The following is a 20,958-nucleotide window of genomic DNA, read 5'->3' on the forward strand; positions in this document are numbered from 1 at the left end:
GCTGAGGTACTTCTGCAACAATTGTTATAGAGGTAGTTGGTGACTACTTCAAATTATATGCTCCCTCTATAAAAATTCTTGCGTGAGTACCTTAGGATTCTGAAACATGTAATTTTGGGTAGAACACATGTTAGTTTCTAAGTGAAGTCTTAACCCGACTACGGGTGGAGCTATGGACCTTTAAAGTTAATTTTTATTCATGTTTTCGGCAGCCTATAACTCCGAGAGGAAGCATTTGTGCACCCAGGTTGGCCTATGCTTTTTTTGTCTTATCTTGGGGTCAGAAATCACTTCACAACCGTTGTCGGTGTTGTTTTGAAACACCCTGTATAAATACTAGCTTCAATTATTTTTGTTGTTTGAAGAAATGGGGTCTAAGTTCCCTTGGCCCTGGATAGATCTGCCACTGCTTCACAGGTACTTGTAATCTTGACAAAATAGCATGTTGGTACAGAATATTACAAAACTATTTCAAATACAACTCATTCTCCTACACGCACTATACAAGCATAATAATACACAAAAATCTCACCAGGTGGTGTAGCTGTAGCAGTAGCATTTATTACAGTAGCATAATATACCAATTGTACCCGAAAAATCTTCTGTCGAAACGAGACCCGTCATGTAAAAATGAGAATGTGTTCGGTTGGATGCCTTGACCTGTGTCCAGCCAGAAAAACATGTCAATCACCCGAAAAATAATATCTTTATATATACACATTTGGCTCCCTTTTCTACTTCTTCTAAATCTGTAGAGACCAGATGGTTCTGTTATGAGATCCATGTCATAGTACCATGAACTGTCAATCTGCCAGTTTGGACATTCTTCGGCCGTACGCTTTCTTCAACGAAGCGAAACATTCGCTTTTCAGATTTATTATTTTTCTTCTCTTATTTAACACAGTGTTAGTGAAATGTTATACACTCCCTTCCTCCCCTGCCAGAAGGTGTTCTTTACCTTCTCCCCTACCAGAAATCCAAAGCGAAAAAAACGAAACTGTTGTTTACATCTCTATATACCAGACTTATTGGCTTCTTTAACAAGAATAGGAGACATTTTACAGTTGTGTTTTGATTAAAAATTACAATGGAATGAAATCTCTCAGTTTTACGTCCCATGATCATGCCGGCTTGGCTGAAGGGGACAGTGATGATCAGTATTTCTTCCAGACATGTTTTTCTTCTGGTGGAGGGTACTCGCCTCCGGAGCTCTGAGAATCCTCCCTCGAGGAGGCCAAAATAATATGTCTATAATATAATAATAATAAAAAGAATAGTACTAGCAGTGCCCCTCTTAATGCTAAGTTTGCCCCCCGGAACATTTTTTTTTTTCTGAAAGAAGCACTGGTGATAATGAGAAATGAATGTAGTGATGAAATGAATCAAGTAGGTGGAAACGGGAGAACTCCGAAAAAAACACACGAACACGGTATTTGCCCATTACAGAGCCCACGTGGCCTGAGCTGCTATCGAAGCAGTGACCCTAGTTATCAAAGATTAACGCTCTATCACTGAGCCACCTTGCCCCCTATGTTTTCATTGAGTTGTATAATCATTACTTAGAAAAGCAAAAAAATGTCTCCTTGATTACAGAACTTAAAGGATTATGGCCAGCCAAAAAATGCGTATTCAGTTAGATGATGTCCAGATCTGTAGCTAGTAATTGCCAGGTAAACGCAGTTCCACTGAAACTTTAAGTTGTTTGTTCAGATAAACATATGTTCAAAACGTAAGCACTAACTAACTAACTAACTCTATGACCTATGGAACCCGGAGGTTCAATGCCACGTTCACAAAAGCTCTCCACTGACTTCTGTCCTTAGCTAATTGGATCTAGTTTCTACTTTGTATTCCTATCTCTGAGAGATCCATCCCATCTGCGCCTAGGTCTTCCTAATGGTCGTTTTCCGATTGGTCTTCCAGTCAAGACTAAAAGCGTTTCTACTTTCTTCCATTCTAGCTGCATGACCTGCCCACCTAAGTCTCCTAGACTTGACGACTCTAACAATGTTGGGTAAACCGTATAAATTATGTAGTTCCTCGTTATGAAGTTTCCGCCATTCCCCATTCCCGTTCCTCTTGGGTCCGAATATTCTTCTCAGGATCTTGTTCTCAAAACCTTTCAGTCTATGTTCTTCTCTAAGAGTAAGCGACCATGTTTCGCAACCATACAGAACAACAGGTTAAGAGACGAGAAATAAGGTTTTATGCTCTCGTTTCTACAAATTTTGTAGACGACTCGTCTCAATTTTCGAAAAACTCTTATAATCTCGTTTTGCTTTGTAAATTAATGTAGACAAATTTATGACCTGAAATTATTTTCTTAATTTCATCTACATGTCAACAAAATCCATCCACTTCACGAAAGGTCCACGAAGAATGTGATATAACAACATTTAAATAATATTTGTTATTCGAGTATATTGTATAATGACTTGCACATCTTGAGATTATTATCGAATTATATAAAAAAAAAGTGTGGGCTTTCGAAACCGAAGTCTGCTACCTCTTAATTCAGGCAGATATAGCTCCCCAATACTGGATAAGTGTCGAAAATTGTCTACATTTGTTCCCTAACAGCCTAGATAGTAGGTCCAACAATAAGAAACTGTAGGCTAACGAACTGCCAATGTTGGTCTTACGTTGTAACTAGCTGCTTTGCCGACTATTTACCAACTAACGCTTACCAAACCACAGAACAATAACCACAGAGTTCAAGTACTTTATCCCTTCTTGAGATTTCTGAGGGCTATTGTGAGGCCATATACAGTAAGATCTCCAATTTTAAAATGGGATATGAGCCAGCATGCACCAAAATTATGCGTTCTATCCACTACACTACGGAGTATTATTATTATTATTATTATTATTATTATTATTATTATTATTATTATTATTATTATTATTATTATTATTATTGATCTCCTTCGTGGCTAAGCGGTTGGCGTACGCACCTTTGGCGTGAGAGACCCGGGTTCGATTCTCGGCGGGAACTCATGTGGTTCGGATTCCACTGTTGTCCACGTCTCCTATAGCCTCACTGCTGAAAGGGACGCTAAACTCTAATCAAATAACCAATTAATGTCATACGCAGAATGTAATCAATGGGGGTTCAACCACTTAATCTCATATCCTTTTCGGTATTTCGAACTTACATAATTCGAAAATTAAGTTTGGGGCCGCGGAGGCTCAGTGGTAGAGCCTTCAATCTCTGGTACATTGGGTCCCTGGTTCGATCCCAGCTCGCGCCAAGTGAACTTTGTGGGGAACAAACACCGTGTGCGTGGGTTTCCTCAGGTTTCTCCCGTTTCCTCCCACTTTCTTCATTTCACTATTTCATTCATTACTCATCATCACCGTCCCCTTTAGCCTAACCGGCAGAAATCGTGGGACGTAAAACTCAAAGATTTCACTTCGAAATTAAGTTAATTTCCCTTGTAAATTATGGAAAACAAATAGAAAAATGTGGCTAAATCGAACTTTTGATTCTCCTGCTTGTATAATTCGAAATGATTACATTACAATAATTTTAGCGTTGCTCAGAAAGAAAATTGCAGTTTCAACTCCATTTTGAACACTCTCACGGCACTTCTTATTAATTTCTGTTAGGGTACATTTTAGAGTTTTTTGTTCACTGATAGGCATTTCAGGGCATTTCTGCACATGTTGAACAATGTTCAAACACTAATTTATTTGTTTGCAGTGATGCAAAATGAAAATGTTTAGCTTATATCTTAAAATTTCAATAGTTGTGTTGAAATTATTATTATTATTATTATTATTATTATTATTATTATTATTATTATTATTATTATTATTATTATTATTATTATTATTATTATTTTGAAATATTGCTTTCAATTCTAAGACTACATTATCAACAATTTGACGAAGGGTCGTATCTCAAAATCTCACTTTTTCAGACATAAAGAAAGAAATAATAATTACGTAGACAGGAAAGTAGTTGAACATTTAATAACTCGTCACCTATTCCAGATAATAATTATGTGGAATTATTGATCAATTATTACGTATTTAACTTTTTCCTCCTCTATGGAATTACATCTCTTTCTTTATGTCTGGAAAAGTGAGATTTTGAGATACAACCCTTCGTCAAATTGTTGGCGAATGGGAAGTCGTAAAAATGTTTTTTTAAGTTTAACGTCCCACGTTTACTATACCCTGTAAGAGTTTTCATCCCGGCGAAATTAAAATACCGCTAATTTTACAGTAATTATGTGATATCTTCAAATAGATAAAAGATAATTAAAATATGCAACAAGAGTGCCCTAGACAATATTATTTTGCGTGAGGTACCGTTATCACAAGTCACCTAGTGGCTTTCCGTTTTCAGCTGTTTAGAAACGCGAAAATAAATGCCGATTTTCAAAATGGCTCGAAATCGAAAGCAGATAAGTGAGTCGTGATGACGGTATCCCATGTAAAATAATATTTTCTAGGGCGCTCTTGTTCCACATTTAGATTATCTTTTATCTATTTGAAGATATCACAAAATTACTGTAAAATTAGCGGTATTTTAATTTCGCCGGGATGAAGACTCTTAAGACTAAAGAAGGCGGTTGATTAATGAAAGAGAATGATTGTAAAATTCAATTTTTGTGCCTTACTACCGGAAATAGAACATGGAACTACGTGCACCAAAGGGGTAGTTGCTAGCCACTAGACCAGTTGGGGAGGAATATTTCTATACATAAAACGCTGTGAGTAACATATTACTTGTATATACATTAACTATATGCAAGCCTAATATATTTTTAAAGAATTATGCTACTGAAATTGCTAATAATTTTCTATAAATGGGGCGTTCAGAGAACAAGGAAATAAGTCACATTATGAAAGTTGTGAGAAAAATAGACATAACGTTTGTACAGAACGGTTAATTACATAGAAAAAATTTACAAATTTTTGTTAGACTTATTTAGAATATCTGGACATGACCCTTTGAAGCTATGAAGGTAGCTACATTTAGAGATCTTAAATATGAAATATGTCCAAAATGAAAAAAAAAAAGTGTATTTGATTCCTTTATACACTGAATATGCCATACTCTTCCGCATTTATCTTCCATACACATACAAATATTATATTATATTGTAAAACTCAATTTGGAAAATGTTATTATTTCTATAAAGTTACTCTCAAAGCCAACAATTTTTTTCCTATGTGTTGACCAGTAGCGGATCTAAAAGGTTAAAACTGTATATGGTTGCTATCTCACGAGTTTACAATTTTTCATGGGTCTTGCAAAACTTTCCAACTTAACTCTCTCCCGATGGATATAATGGTTAAGGTGTGACGTTAACATTGTGGACATGAAGTACTGTTTTACATATTGCATAACAGAAGAAGTTGCAACTAAAACTATAGATACCTAATGTTTCAAAAATTTTCCAATAAAGCAGAATAAAAGGCAACGCCTACCATAAACTTTCAAAAATATACAAATAATAGTTTCAATTATATTTGTCACTCAAGAAACGGGAGGCTGTCCCCCTCCCAGATCCGGGCTAGACCCGCCTCTGATTTTGACGGCTACTCTCCGAAAATAAGAAATTTTGATAGTAATCGAACCCTGGTACCCTATACTAAGTTGATGTAAAGATTCTAAAATTATCAGTATAGTCAGCTAGTGAACAGAGAAACACAATTTTATTGGTGTTTAATTAAACAGGGTCTTTCTTAAAATTTCAAATTACATTGAAATTTGAAAGTTTGCAAAAACAAACGTTATTTTTTAAAGAAAGTACTGAAACTTTTTTTTCACAGTCGTGGTAATTTAGCCCTAAATACTACCATAGAATTTTAAAAGAATAATAATGACCAAATATTTTATTATAGTATAACTAAAAACAAAAGAAGTTTTGCAAGTGAAAATATTTAACCTTCAGTATAAAGTTTTGAAAAAAAAAAAGAGAGAGAAAGAGAGCTTAACAGTGCTTGTAAAAGTTTTATTATAAAATTACTATGATCACGACTCAATTTTCATAACTGTTATTGGCAAATACTATGTTATTTTTTGCAATACGGAATCTACACAGTTATTTTCAGGAAATAGGAAAACAAAAAGAATTACATATGAATTATTATATTGTTATTACTAATTTACGTTGCAAAAACTTTCTTTAATGGAGAACATAAAAAATTTGCCAAATTAAATTTGTGTTGATTTCTTAATTATTCTTGCTCGTTTTTTGCATTCATAAATTCATTAATAGAAGCACACAAGAATAAAAAATCATACAAAGAATTGAAAAACGAAACACATCACGAAGAGGAAACCCATAAAACCAATGAAGGTTGTGTGCATTTGTGTACATAGATAAAGATATGTTTTCTTTTTCTTTTTCTTTCTTTTTTTTTTAGCAAAAGAAGTCCGAAGTAATTAAATTTGCACAATCTTGCAATAATGTCGCAAACTATTATGCATAAAATTACTTGTAGAGTGCATGGTATAATTAATTTTTCTTTTTCGCAGTCATAAGAACCAAGGAATGTGAACATATAAATCTTCTTACAACGATGTTCGAGGACATGACACAAATTCAGTGCAAATTGTTGTTTACTTTCACCTCACTGCTAAATTTTAGTTTGTTTTTTTTTAAAGTTAGTTTACTTTCCAGTTTGGAAGATCAGTAGAGTTTTCTTTATGTCAAAAATAAATTAATCGTTAACATTTTCAAAATCTTGCAAATGTTATTTTGTACTTAAAATACATACTTAAAATAAATTTTACAAATCATGTCAACAGAAAGTATTATCTGAGTAAAGGGTGGGTATTACTAACTAATTCTGCTCAAGAAACTGTATTCTAAGTACAAAATAGCATTTACAAGGAATTGAAAATATAAGTAAGAAGAATCTAAATAAAACTGATATAACTTTTATCAATCACTTCAATCTAAAATATCTGAATTTAATATAGTTTTTAAACATTATTTGTTTCTAAAACTGTATCCCTAACTCAGATCTTTTAGGACAAAATAATTATCTAAATGTTTTCTACATTATTTTTAAATAGTTTGAGTACGAGAACGTGTAGTTTGCAAATCCACTTTCTTTTAAAATACATGGTTTGAACAACAGAATAAGATTGTGTAAAAGTTCTCCTTTTTCTACTTATTGTGTTTAAAGTTGGAATTATCTGTAAAAAAAAATTATAGCTTATTATTTTGTATTTCAATTAGTGTTTCTGTATTTGTGTGTCTGTTTGCTCAGTGCATTGATGGATATATGTAACAATATTTAACAACAACTTAATTTTCAATAATAAAGCATTTTATATGACAATAAAACTAATTCAAAATAAAATAAATTCTGTAAAAAAAAATTGGTTTGTATAAAAGTTTCTTACTTTTATTCTCAATATCATACAAATTTAATTTTTTTTCTTAAATATATTTGGTTCTAGTAGAACATAATTGGTTTCTAAAATCTCTTTTTGCTCAAATTTTCACGTTGAAATGAGTCGTAGAAGTTATTTTCGATTTTCTCTAAATTTTTTTTTAATTCATTCTCAATATCTTACACATATCATTTTGTATTTTTAAAATACTTAATGATAGATTTTCAAAGCAAGATATTTTCAAAAACTGTATTCACATACAAAAGAGCGTTGCAGGATAATGAGAATTACTCAAAAAAGGTTTAGATAACAATGATAACTCTTACAAAGCATTTCAGCCTGAAATATCTGAATTAAAAAACAAATTTTAGAAACGAATTCTGTTAGAAACTGTATTGAATGAACTCAGATATTTTAGTTTGAATTGATTGGTAAAAGTTATATCTGTTTTATTTACATCCTTCTTATTTATATTTTCAGCACCTTGTAAATGCTATTTTCTACTTAAATACAGTTTCTTGAATCGAATTCGAACAGAATTCGATTATTATTGGTAATCTTTAACTGAGATAATATTTTTGTTAAAATGATATGTGAAGTTGTGTTTGGGTCTTGTGCATATGTAAATCTTCATAGAGTTTTTTCTTAGGTTATTGAAAGTCACTTTCTACTTTGATATAGTTGCCTTCTGAAATGATTTCTACGAAACACTTTAGCGGAATGGATGTTACTTCCAACTCTTGTTTTTTTTTTTTTTTTTTTTTTTTTTTTAAGATTTATAAAATTAATCTTAGACTTATAAAGAAACAGTTTTAAAATTGGCCATCTTCTAAAGCATTTCCTATTAAATTATTATTGGTAATTACATATCTCATTTTTAAATCCGAGAATGTCGACATTTGGAACAAAAGATTTGAGACTTCTAACGTTAGATATATTTTGATATTCTCAATTACTAGAAAGAGTTTTTCCATACCGGACAAACAAAAATAAATTGAACTTTGGCTACCATGGTTTTGTTAATTCAGTGATTGTCCTGGCGATCGCTGACCACAGAAGGATTAGCTGGTGTTCTAGGACTTGTGTAGCAGACAGTTCGTCCGTGTAGCTTTCAAGGAAGTGTTTAAGATGGAGACTATCCAGTGTTGATACCGTAGTTCGTGGAATACCGTGGTTCATAACACTTCAAATACAGTGAGTTTAATATCAAATTTTGTGTTCAAGTAAGTAAGATATTTACACAGACCATTACTCTGCTACGCCAAGCGTACAAGGAGAAAGCAATGTCGCAGACCGAAATTCACGAGTGACAAAAGTGGTTTAGAAGTGATAGCGTGTACAGATAATCCACATCCAAAAAGACCTCGCAAAGCATAACATTATAACATTCTCGTCCATACTCTCCGTCCAGCAGCCTCCATACTCTCCGAATCTGAACCTCATTGATTGTCACCTTTTTTCGAAGATGAAACAATTGCTCAAAGGTTGAAAATACATTTCAAGGGCAAGATCAAGACTATACGACTTGTGCTCTGAAAGAAGTGACAAAAGATGGCCTCCAGTGCTATAAGACAAGTGGTATGAACAATGGAGGAAGTGATCCCTGCCCAAGCAGGGGTGTCATTTGGAGAGGGCAGTGTGGTTATTGCTCCCCTGAGTTTGAGAAACACATGCTATTTAATAAATTATATACTAATATAATAACAATACAAAAACATGAAAACTTGTCGGTGAATAATCTTGCCCTCCCCCTCCAAGTGGCAAAACCTGAAATGACGGTACTGTGTCCAAGGTCATTATTTTGAACGTAATGTTCTGTAAAAAGGTTGTAATGTATGTACAATAAATGTTACTGTAGAAGTTTGGTTAATTTTCAACTGTATTTGGTAGATTTCGTTCTGTAAAGCATTACTCGTTTAACCTTTTAAAGTAATAGTTCGTTTGAAATAGTACTGAATTCACAACAAGATATCAGCTACCCTACTTCTTGTATTAATCAAAATAAACTACAAGTCTATTAAGTTACCTTTATTACCTTTATAACTGAATAAAATACAAACTCCTTTAATAAAAATAAATTTAATAGAAAGATAAAAGTAACTTGGAATTCCTCTCACTTCGCACTTAAGAGAGAGATGCCGATTTCCACTTTTGTCCCATCTATTACGGGGTCATGTTCACATTTGCTGGTAGAACCTGAAAAGTAAAATAAATAATCCTTAACGATCAAGAGGATATAATATTGTTACATTAAACGAAATGATTACATGCACTGTAAACATTATTTACACGTAATGTGAGTCTAATTCAGCACTATGACTCTTTTCATAGTTATCTGTCTTCGTTAACAGTATCTTAATGTATGCAACTAGAAGTCTATAGAAATATATATTTGAGCAATATTCAAGTTAAAATGTGTGTTTTGACTCTGTATCTTTTCCTTGAAATACAGGGTGTCCAAGAAGTCCCCGTATATCGGGAGGTTTGAGTATCACAGACAGTAATGTCAGTGTAATAGTAGTTTGTTTATTTAGTACGCACTTTAGTTGGGTACGCAACATATCAAGTGCATCTGTATATGTTCCACCTTCACAGATGTGCTATACGTTTCCATGTCCTCTTTAAATATGATGCGGTGCATCTGAGGACTTATCATTCCAAAAGTTTCCCCCACACTTTCGCGCAATTCTTCATCTGTCCTGCAGTAACGGGAATGTGGCGTAAGACCGAAACACCATAGGATCAAAACCCTCTCAACCGCCATACGGTTGAAAATTCAGCTCAGATATTTGTTTGATTCTACGCCAGTATGGTCGTACAACGACTTGGTTGTATGACGTTATGATCCTACGCAAGTAACCCTAGTGACGATGAGAGATATGTTGGCTTGACTACTCCTCACGATGTCTTATCTGATGTTATAGTATAACGTCCGGGCTTTGTAGGGGTCAAGTCATTTCAGTTGTAACATTTATATCACTAACTTCAACTATTCTGGTTAGTTAGTTACTTATTTGGCCTAGGTTTGTCAAAATAGGATTATTGAACTGCTTAAGACGTAATTTACTCCATGAATGTTCAATAACAGCCCAAAGAATAAAATAGATTTAAACTTATGTATTTTCGAAAACTTTTCAACATTTATCTTATATTTTCACAAAATTTCTTCTTTATAAATTGAATCTACATCCATTCATAATGGCTTCCTTACGTATTATACAGGGTTATTATAAATGATAGACCCATTTTTAAAAATTCGTAGTAATTAAAGTACAAATCCAAAATGAACAATCTTTATACCAATGGAAAAAGAAAGGTTGAAAGTTTCGGTGGGTAAGGGTGGTTCCCGAAGCGGCCGGTAGAGTTCGCGCGGCAATAGACCGCCATTCGTTTCCCTCTCAGTTGTGAATGAGATGGCTACCGTGGAGCACAAGGTTTTCTGCGTTCTTGAGTTCGCAAGAAGTGAGTCACAAATTGTAGTGCAGCGGGCATTTAGTACAAAATTCGGTATTGAACCACCAAGTAGAGAAAGCATTACGCGTTGGTTTCCGCAATTTCAACAAACTGGAAGTGTGTATAAAGAGAAAAGCACAACCTGATCGCGAGTTCAGCTGCCGCATAGATGTTTGACGTGCAGCAAACGGTGGACACATTGAACATTTATAATGTATTGCAAAAAAAAAAAAAAAAGAAAAAAAAACTTTGAAACTTCCACTTCCCATTGGTATAAAGATTGTTCATTTTGGATTTGTACTTTAATAAATACACATCTTTAAAAATGGGTCCATCATTTATAATAACCCTGTATATTAAGTGCTCAGAAAAATCTGTCTGGCCACAAAATTTAACAATGTAAATGTACAGTTCTAGCGGGAGGGTAAGAGCCATACTAATTAATGGACTAAATAAAAAGTACAGATCTTGCGTCAAAACTGAGAAGTTAGTGCAGGACTCTAGTACATAAAAACTTGCAGCAAATGAACTGCTGGAATTAGTTGGTTAAGTTAGAGTTTAGCGTCCGTTTCAGCGCCGAGGTTGTATGAGACGTGTAACTACAATTCAGAATGGAATGCGAACCACTGTAATGTATTTACATATTTTAATGCTGTCCCATTGGGATTCCAACCCAGTACCAGCTGCACAAAAGACACAAGTGCTTGTCGCTAGCCCAGACAGAGGTAACTTTATTATTATTATTCCAATAAATACACAAATAATTCTAACTGCATTTAATTATCTTTCTTCGAAATCTTTTTTTTTATTATTTTTATTTTGCTTCTTACCGTTATTCAGTTTAGATTAAAGGAAATGGATACTTAAAGTGAATGATAATGAAAAAATGGTGAAATGAGAATGAAGGAGGATACGGGAAAAATCCCAAGAAAATCAACGATGCTGCCCATCACAAAACGCACATGACCTGGGATCAAATTCAGGAAACTCTTACACCAGAAGTGAGGGCTCTACCATTTTTTTTTTTTAAGTTTATCTGCGTTTTGTTATATAATGTTAAATTTCTACCAGACTCGACAGGGACACGAACACAGAATCATCAAGGACAGTTAAGTCGTCTTCAGTGGGATTCAATTCACAATGGATTGCGTCTTGCGATTAGTGTTGTAAATAGAAAAAAAATCCGTTCGTATTTTTTCAGAAACGTACATGTTTTTTAAAAGAAAAAAAACATTGCCTCTTTTTTCTTCTAAATTTTTTCTTTTAATAGTTATCTGTAATGTTATTAACGTCTATTTAAGTAAGAAGTATTTTTATGTAGGTAATTACAATAAACTGCAACATTAATTAAACGCTAGATACTGATACGGTACAAATATTTTACAATATACATGGCTGGCATACCTAAATCAAAGTTTGAGCAGTGTTTCATCAATATTAAGCAAGAAATAAAAGTATGTAGAAATGAAAATTTGTTTTTTCGTGAAAGCAGGCCTTTTATAAGTACGAAAATAAATTTAACGTACAGTATAAAATGCAAATAACTTTTTTAAAGGTAAAAACTATAGATGCTCATTTGCCTACTGACATTTTTCTAAATACAACACATAAATAATTGTCGACTCAAGACATGAATATAGGATGACATAATTTGAAGCAATATTTGTTAGTAACACTATTCGAACTAAGAGATAAAAAGGAGAGAATTTTTTTCTTATGAAGTTAATGTTTAGAACATCAACACTATTACTAGTCGAGATTATTACTATTACAGCAACCCCGAGTTACTAGTGAAAAAATGTAATCAAAGCAAAGGCGCCGATCCTGGGGGGCCCGGTTCGGCCCAGGACCCGCCAAAGCTCATGTGGGCCCCCTATTGTATTTATAAATAGGCCTATACAATATTTGGCATAATTTGAATGCAATTTGTCTTAAAATCCTTATATATATATATATATATATATATATATATATATATATATATATATATATATATATATATATATATATATATATATATATACCTTCTACATCTGAATCCCACCCCCAAATTTACAGAGAAATCGGCACCCTTGAATCTAAGTACAATAATCACACCATTTTGCTCGTATAGGTACAAAGAAATAAAGGATTTGTAAGTTACGAGGGCTTCGACTCAAATTCTGCGGATTATGTAACTTATCTGCAGCATAAATCAATAAATAATAATTGCCAGAAAAAAACAGACGTTTGAAAAAAACATGAAAAAGAATTATGCTTTTTATTGAAAAAAAAAAACTTCACAGAACTTTTTTTTTTTATAACACTACTTGCGCTTCGAAGCCGAGTGCCCAAGACTCCTTGGCTATTGACTTCAGTATCAAACATATCGTTCTCTAGATGACATGGATTTGGTATTTATCCCAAGAATACCAGTCTGTTATTGAAGAATATGCGTATGTGAAACCTTTTTAGGTAGTCATGTGACCTACTAGCATTCACAGATCATATACTACACGAGTATACTCATTCATCTTTCATTATAAATGTAAATGATACAACCGACCTTCTCGAAAATCCTTCATATGAGCGTATCACAAGAGTGAAGCACGTGTAAGTCATTAAAGTAGCTTCGGTGCTAATTTACATATGCACATACAGAATACTACTCACGATACGATACGAGGATGAAGAGAAAACTAATTGTTGTACATACATGTTCGGACAATACTGAAAGCATAAATTTGTTTATGCACGACTTCGCCATTGTGATAATAGTGTATCTGTTGGTACTTTTCCTAGTCGGAGAGTCGGTTCCAATTTTGTATTGTCACTGTGCATTGGAAGTAAAATACGCAGGGGCATACCTACGGGAAGAGTGCACCAGCAACGAACCCCCCAAACTTCCTTACTCAACACCTATTTGTACAATTTCTCAATAGTCTAAAACTATTACTTGTTTAAGAGGGAAATGATTGATGTAGCACAGGGCCGTGCCGTGGGGGGGAGGGGCGAGCGGGGCGACGGCCCCGGGTGCCGAAGTAATGGGGCGAAAAAATAGGGAGAAAAAGAGGCAAAAGAAAGAAAAAATACTTGGAATATATATATGGGGGCGCTATCGTATACTCTCGCCCCGGGCGATGATTTTTCACGGCACGGCCCTGATGTAGCATGAAAATTTGACCTTACACTTCATATGTACTCTTTCTCTTAGAAAACCAATATAGTTCTATCATTTATTTGTAGATAGAAGTATTTTACAATTACTTATCATCTTTTCGGATGCAGAATAATACACGTTCAATACTACACAGACGTAGTGGCTTATAGTATTAGCTTCTCCCCGCCCAAAGCTTGGACCCTCCAATAAAAAAAATCAGGATGTGCTCCTGAAAATGCGTACTCTTTAATCACAATTATCATGTTATGTAATAAATAAAAAGAAATATTTTACTTGATCTTTCTTTTAGTCAGATCCCTTCATTTAACATACACCAAGTATTCCATTTAATCTTATATATATTGCTATTTATTTATCATAGTGTCCTTTCGACATATCTATCTGGACATGACATGTATATCGACATAATCACATTGTCAAATCTTGTTACTTCAGTTTATATACCCCTCTATATTGAGAGAATACAATCTATATTCTATTTGCACCTACTTATCTCTGAGGACTCAGTTAACAGCAGGGACGCGGTGGCTCAGTGGTACACGGAGAAAAATGCATAATCCAGTCGGCATGTAAATGCTGTTTTTTTTTTTTTTTTTTTTTTTTTTTTTTTTTTTTTTTTTTACCAGGTTACGCGTGTCACCACAATAAGTAATGTTGTTTCATCCGTAGTAGATCTACACCACCGCCCAGCGAAAATTTTGTGTTGTGAGACCACCATTTTAAATCTAGAATTAATGCCATACCCATTCCGACGGTGGTAACTTCCGTATATAATATTGTTACCACCTTCATACGACTGTCCCCTCTTGGTTCTTTCTAAATCTGTGACTCCCTACCTTACGAGAGTAATAGTTTTTAACACGAAATCAATCATGTGAATAAAAATATCCAATCACAGCGAGTCTAGTTCGACGCCGAACTCCAGACCTGGCATGGTGTTCCCACCTGCTGTACTTTTATACATGAAATTACATTACTTAAGGAGCGGCCTCGCGTAAATACGATGTATCCACACTGAAATCCTAGTCTTTTTTTCTCAGTGTAGAGCGTTCACCTCTGGTGCATGGGGGTCTCGGGTTCAAACCCTGCTCCCGCCAAGTAAACTTTGTGGTGAACAAACACCGTGTGCGTGGGTTTCCTCGGGGTTCTCTCGTTTCCTCCCACTTTCTTCATTCCACCATTTCATTCATTCCTCATCATCACCTTCTCCTTTAGCCTAGCCGGCATAAGCATGGGACGTAAAACTCAAAAATTTCATTTCATTTTCATTTCAGTTAACAGCAGTATGTGTACTTTTCCAACGCACATTTTGCTGAACGCTAATAAAAATAATACTATATTTTGCCAAGAAACAATGCACCTTTTTTCATACTTTTTTCTTATTTTTAAAGAAAAATGATTATAAATCAATAGAGGGTCGTGGCTTCTAAAATTAGTGGGTGAAATATCAAAATCACGTGCACACACACACACACACACAAACAAATGCCCTTCCGAGTGTCAGTTCAATATTTACAAATAGGGGCAGAATGGACCCGATTTCAGAAATTTATTCTGCGAAATTTAATAAAACATATATTTGTTTTTTTGAGACATGCCCTTCAAAATTTAGTTTCCATGCAGTGTTTCCACTTTCTACCGCTAAGGGTCAGCAGCGAGCAGTTTATAAAATCGAATTAATTGAATTACGTTTCCACTAACAGAAAAAAAAAGTAAAATAAAGTAAAAGTTAGGAGAAGCCATTTTGATTCTCACGATTAGGTGATTAGTATCACGAAACATTGATGTGACGAACCAAAATTTTGAAATACTTATTTAAAGTGTTCTCCAAAAGGTGGAGCGCTGTACAAGGAAAATTATTATGTTTCGAGAGAAGTATATTGAGTAGCTAAATTCGTCATATTTCAATTGCACTTCTGCGTTGGGCAGTGACGGATCCAGGGGGGAGGGGGGCAATCGGGGCGATTGCTGCCTCCAGAAGAGGATCCCAGACTTTGAAGCTGTTAAAAGCATCTCTAAGTAGCAATATGACAACGCCCCCCCCCCCCCAGAAGTCGGTCCTGGATCAGCACCTGGCGTTGGGTCTTTATTTTACATTCACACTTTACGTTTTTACAACACTAATACCACCTAAACATCACAAATAAATAATTTATTTATTACTTTTATAGTTAAAGCTGTTTGCTTCGTTCTAATCACATTTTTCTCTTTTGTTTTACTCTCGGGCACCGAATAAGAGAAAGTCTTACGATCGTGAAAACATAGAAATATAGATTTCAACGGATTTACACGTTTCATAGTCTTAAATGATTTTTGAAAGTGATTCTGATTTTTCGACCATCCGTCTGTTTGTCTTAATGTATGTGCAATCTTGTTAAAAAAAAATCATATCCACTCGCATTGCTCTTTCATTTGATGTATTACTTATAGTTCTACGTTAAATATAATAAATATTACAAAGTTTTAAAAGCACCGATTTTTACTTTGAAACATCCTGTATGTATTTTTATAAGGTTTCCCACATGAGTTTTCAAATATTCTTCCTGAATTCTCAAAATAAAGATTGTTTATTGAATGCGTAAAAATTGAAATTTCGATTTTCTAGATTTTTTTTTTATCTTTGACAAATCAACGTACCATTAAAAATGAGAAAATGATACTCTCTAATTTTGTGTCGCACGGATATGCCCTTTAGGCTAAAGGAAACGTTTGATTTAAAAAAATATATATAAATGATGAAATAATTGGTAGATGAGAATTTGAGAAGAAGCGAGAGAACTTTGAACAAACACATTAACACAATTTTGCCCACTACAAAACTCACATTCTATGGTCTACGACCGAACTAGAGACTCCTGACATCAGACGTGGGCGTTCAACCACTCAACCATACCATGACCCCAATATTTCGATAGCAATCCTATAATATATGATAAAAAAAAAATTAAAAATAAATTGAATGTAATTGTTTAGTTTAACGTTTCACGATTATTCCCTTTAGTCTAAGGGAAACGGATGATTAAGGAAAGTGAATGATGATAGAAGAATTGGTGGAATGAGAATGTTGGAAAATACGGGAGAATACACAATGGACACAATGTTATCCATCACAAACTAACTTGTGCTGGGATCGAACCAGGGACCCCAAGCACCAGAGGTAAGTGCTCTACCGCTGAATCACCGTGCCCTCCCTCAAAATCAAAAACAATTTTAAAAATTATTAATATTTCATAGATAAATATTTCAATAAAGACTTCAGCACGATAGATTTAATTTTAGAAATTGAAGCGAGAAAATTTAGTTGCGATGGCCGCGTACTTTTTTTTAATTTTATTAAAAGCTTATTTTATTTATTTATTTAAAGAGAATACTATAGGTAAAGATACCCATTTACAATATTCATAACAACGATAAACATGTGACAGTTGGATAAGCACACAAATATAATTTTAATAACTGATTAATCATCAATTCTGGCACTTAAAGAATTTACTGCTTTTTTTTAAAAAAAAAATAGTGAAAGACATTCTGAATATATCAATTTTTGGATAAACTACACAAAGTTTGTTGTAGAGGTCACACATGCTCCAAATAGGCGATTTTTTTTCATTGTATTGGTTTACGATGTTTTACAATGAAATAAAGCACCTTTTGGATGTTTTCTGACATTGCAAACTTTAAATTTCAGAAGTTCAAATAATTGCTTGGGTTTTGATGCTTATAATTTTGTATAGAAAAGACAGTAACCAAGAGATGCAATGTTCAGTTGTTTAATTAAAGATTGATATGTTTGACATTTAAGATATATATATATCCCCAGGGCCGGATCCAGGATTGTCTGAGGGGGGGGGTGCACCAGTAACTACCAAAATAAACCCTACCACACTGAAACTCTTGGCAAAGTGACATGTGACAATATTCTTTACCCTGGCAACACTGATACATAGAATGGAGGAAAGTATTTGAAAGATGGTCCAAGTGTTATGCAGAAAAAAAAAAATGTTCTTCTCTGCTCCTGGCTTTTGTTTTCTTCCCTACTTGACAAATGCTATATTGGTTTGCTTGGTGAATCCTTTTCCTTTAACCTTTCGAAACCCCTTTACCTTGAACTTTTGCAAAGCTCTGCTTTTTTTTTTTTAAGCCCCAAACGGAAACATGATGCCAGAAAGTTTCGGAAATTGTTGGTATTTTCACTGCTAGCTTCTCATTATAGATAGTGTATATTTACAACGAAGAAGAGGTGCACGTGCAACTTTGCACCTCCCCTAAATCCGTCCCTGTATATGGCCGTTTCCTTGAAAACTTGCGAATTTTGATTGTAGACGATTTTGCGGCTATATTTTTTTTTACTTGAAGGTTTCCAGATTTCCGCAGTATATTCAAGTTTCGATTTAACGATTGCATTACATATCGTTTTCAATGTATTCTTGTTTCTTGAAATCTCTTCCAATTTCTTATTGTATATCCTAGATTTCCTATAACCTTCGCTCACATGATTTTTTAACCATTGCCAATGCAATTGTTATGATTTAGGGATGTGTTCTTAGTACACAAGTATGACATTATAAAACTTTTAGTTACATTGAGATTCGCCTTATGTCCTTTAGTTTCCTAATATTATACTTAGTTTTCAGGTCATGTTCCTCACTAAAAATGTAATTTAAATTCACTTTTTAAAAATGTAGTTATGGAGAGAGGAGAAAATGGTAGCAAACGCTGTAAAAATGCCACATTATATATTATACAAAGTTAGTTTGGCCATTAAGAAAAATCAGTTAATATAATATCAAAATGAAAATATATACTCGTAACAGCCTCATCAAAAAATAATTTTTTTGACCACAAAGAAACACGTGCCTCACGATTATTGAGGTAACGATCCAGAATTTATTAAAGTTACTGAAACTACCTAACGGTGTAAAAATACATCTTTGAACATAAACACCGACGCTAATAGTTAATTACGAGAGCATTCAACTAATATAGGATAAAAAGGAAGCCATTTTTTTTCGTAATTTCCATGATAATGAATACACATTAACAGTGCACGTATGAGGGGAAGACTTCGTCATGTTCTTAACGTATTCTAATGTATCTTATTGTTATTTCTGTTACAGATTCTTATGAAATATCTATGGCATGTTCTTAAGATGACATTATGAGGCTGAGCCATATACAGGGTGAACCACTTTTATCTTGAAGCGACCTTGTAACTTTGAAGCTAATTGTTAAAAATTGATGAAATTTTGTAATATGCAATACGGATATGGGAATATTCTTTGATACATTCCACAATACCATCCAGTTAACAGTGTTTGCCAACCTAAGATAGTTATTTTTTTTTTTAAGTAACACTACGTCAGATTATTACGTATTTCAAATCTACACATTAAACAAAAAAAAAAAAAAAAAACACTTATGAAATCATAATTAGTATTTAGTATCATATTTACTATTTACGCAAATTCTATCGAGGGATTTGAAGCTTAAAATACATAAAACGATAATCATGAATGTTGTGCTGTATGATTGTGAAACATGGTTACTTACTTTGAAGGAAGAAGGCAGGCTGACGGTATTTGAGAATAAAATTCTAAGAGGCGAATATTCGAACCCAAGAGGAATGGGAATGGGGAATGAGGGAAACTTTACAACGAGGAACTGCATAGTTTATCCCGTTTTTTTAAACATTGTTAGGGTCATCAAGTCTGAAGGCTCAGGAGGACAGGTCATGTAGCCAGAATGGAGGAAAGTAGAAATTTTTTTGAAGTTTTAACTGGAAATCCAATCGGAAAATGATCATTAGGAAGACCTAGTCACAGATGGGAGGACAATATTACAATGGATCTCGCAGAAATAGGAATACAAAGTAGAAACTGGATCCAGTTGGCTAAGGACAGAAGTCAATGAAGAGCTTTGGTGAACGTGGCATTGGGCCTGTGGGTTCTATAGGCCGTAGAGTTAGTTTACTATTTACGATCTAAGGACGCTCTACTATCACAAACATGGGTAAACATTCGTGTCGATGCACATTACGAACGTGTCGATGCACATCGGAAATACATTCATGTCCGAAATTATTGTCGCATGTCTATAAATATGTACCAATATAATTTGATACGGAATTCGCCCGGCATTTCTTATAGGCTATTGTTACTATGTGTATAATCGGCAAAGACATGCATGTGGCAAATTTCATGTCAAAAGAGCAGTAAATAAGAACAATAAAACGAAAATAAAACTTTCTTGTCCATTTAGCAACATTTTGTTTTACTCATTCTAATTTTCGTATTTATAGTTCTCTTCCTATGAAATTTACCACAAAATACATTTCCCGATTATACACATAGGGGTCTAGTATCAGTATTAAAAGTACCCTGTAAAATCATTATCAAATTATATTCTTACAAGAAGACAGTTATAGATATGCGACAATCATTTTGGACATGAGTGCGACAATCATTTTGGACATGAGTGTACCTTAGAGTAGAATACGGTATGGCCATGATATGACGCATTTCTAAGAAGCAGGAACAAAGTTACAAGGAATTGAAAATTTACTTTCTTCAAAAGTTCTATTTTATTATTATTTTCGAAAAAAAAAATGTTTAGATAAGTATGATAACCTATCGTATAGATGATTTACGGATTATAATTAGGAATTAGATTTTGGGCTTTCGGCACCTACGGTCATGTTAGCTCGTCACACATATGAGGAATGATGTTCCTCGGTGATCACACTGCCCAGGGAATTGGAGAGGAAGAAAAGAATGGGAAAGGAAAGAAACAGTCTGGGACTATCATGGTAGGCATAATCCCGGAATTTGCCTATTGTGATTGAGGTAAACCCAGGAAACTCTCACTCAGAATGGTTGGACTGAAAAAGTTATTACACTTTTTCGACCGAGTGTCCCTAGCGGGAATCGAGCTCGGAGCACTAAAGGCGAGAGCGTTAGCGGCTACGATACTCGGGACCACTAGA

The 20,958-nt window shown here is 34.1% G+C and overlaps 1 long non-coding RNA gene across 3 annotated transcripts in view; it reads right to left on the reverse strand.

Moving 5' to 3' along the window:
* Nucleotides 1-9,224: 9,224 nt before the first annotated feature.
* LOC145690040 (uncharacterized) overlaps nt 9,225-20,958 on the reverse strand; it is a 404,449-nt gene continuing 392,715 nt past the window's right edge. For all 3 annotated transcript variants that reach the window (XR_014132147.1, XR_014132145.1, XR_014132146.1), the window contains one exon: nt 9,225-9,559. This is a non-coding gene — a long non-coding RNA (uncharacterized LOC145690040). The remainder of the gene's footprint in view (nt 9,560-20,958) is intronic.

Source organism: Thermobia domestica, chromosome 7 (assembly GCF_964235325.1).
Source record: "Thermobia domestica chromosome 7, izTheDome1.hap1.1, whole genome shotgun sequence".
Taxonomy (NCBI): Eukaryota; Metazoa; Arthropoda; class Insecta; order Zygentoma; family Lepismatidae; genus Thermobia; species Thermobia domestica.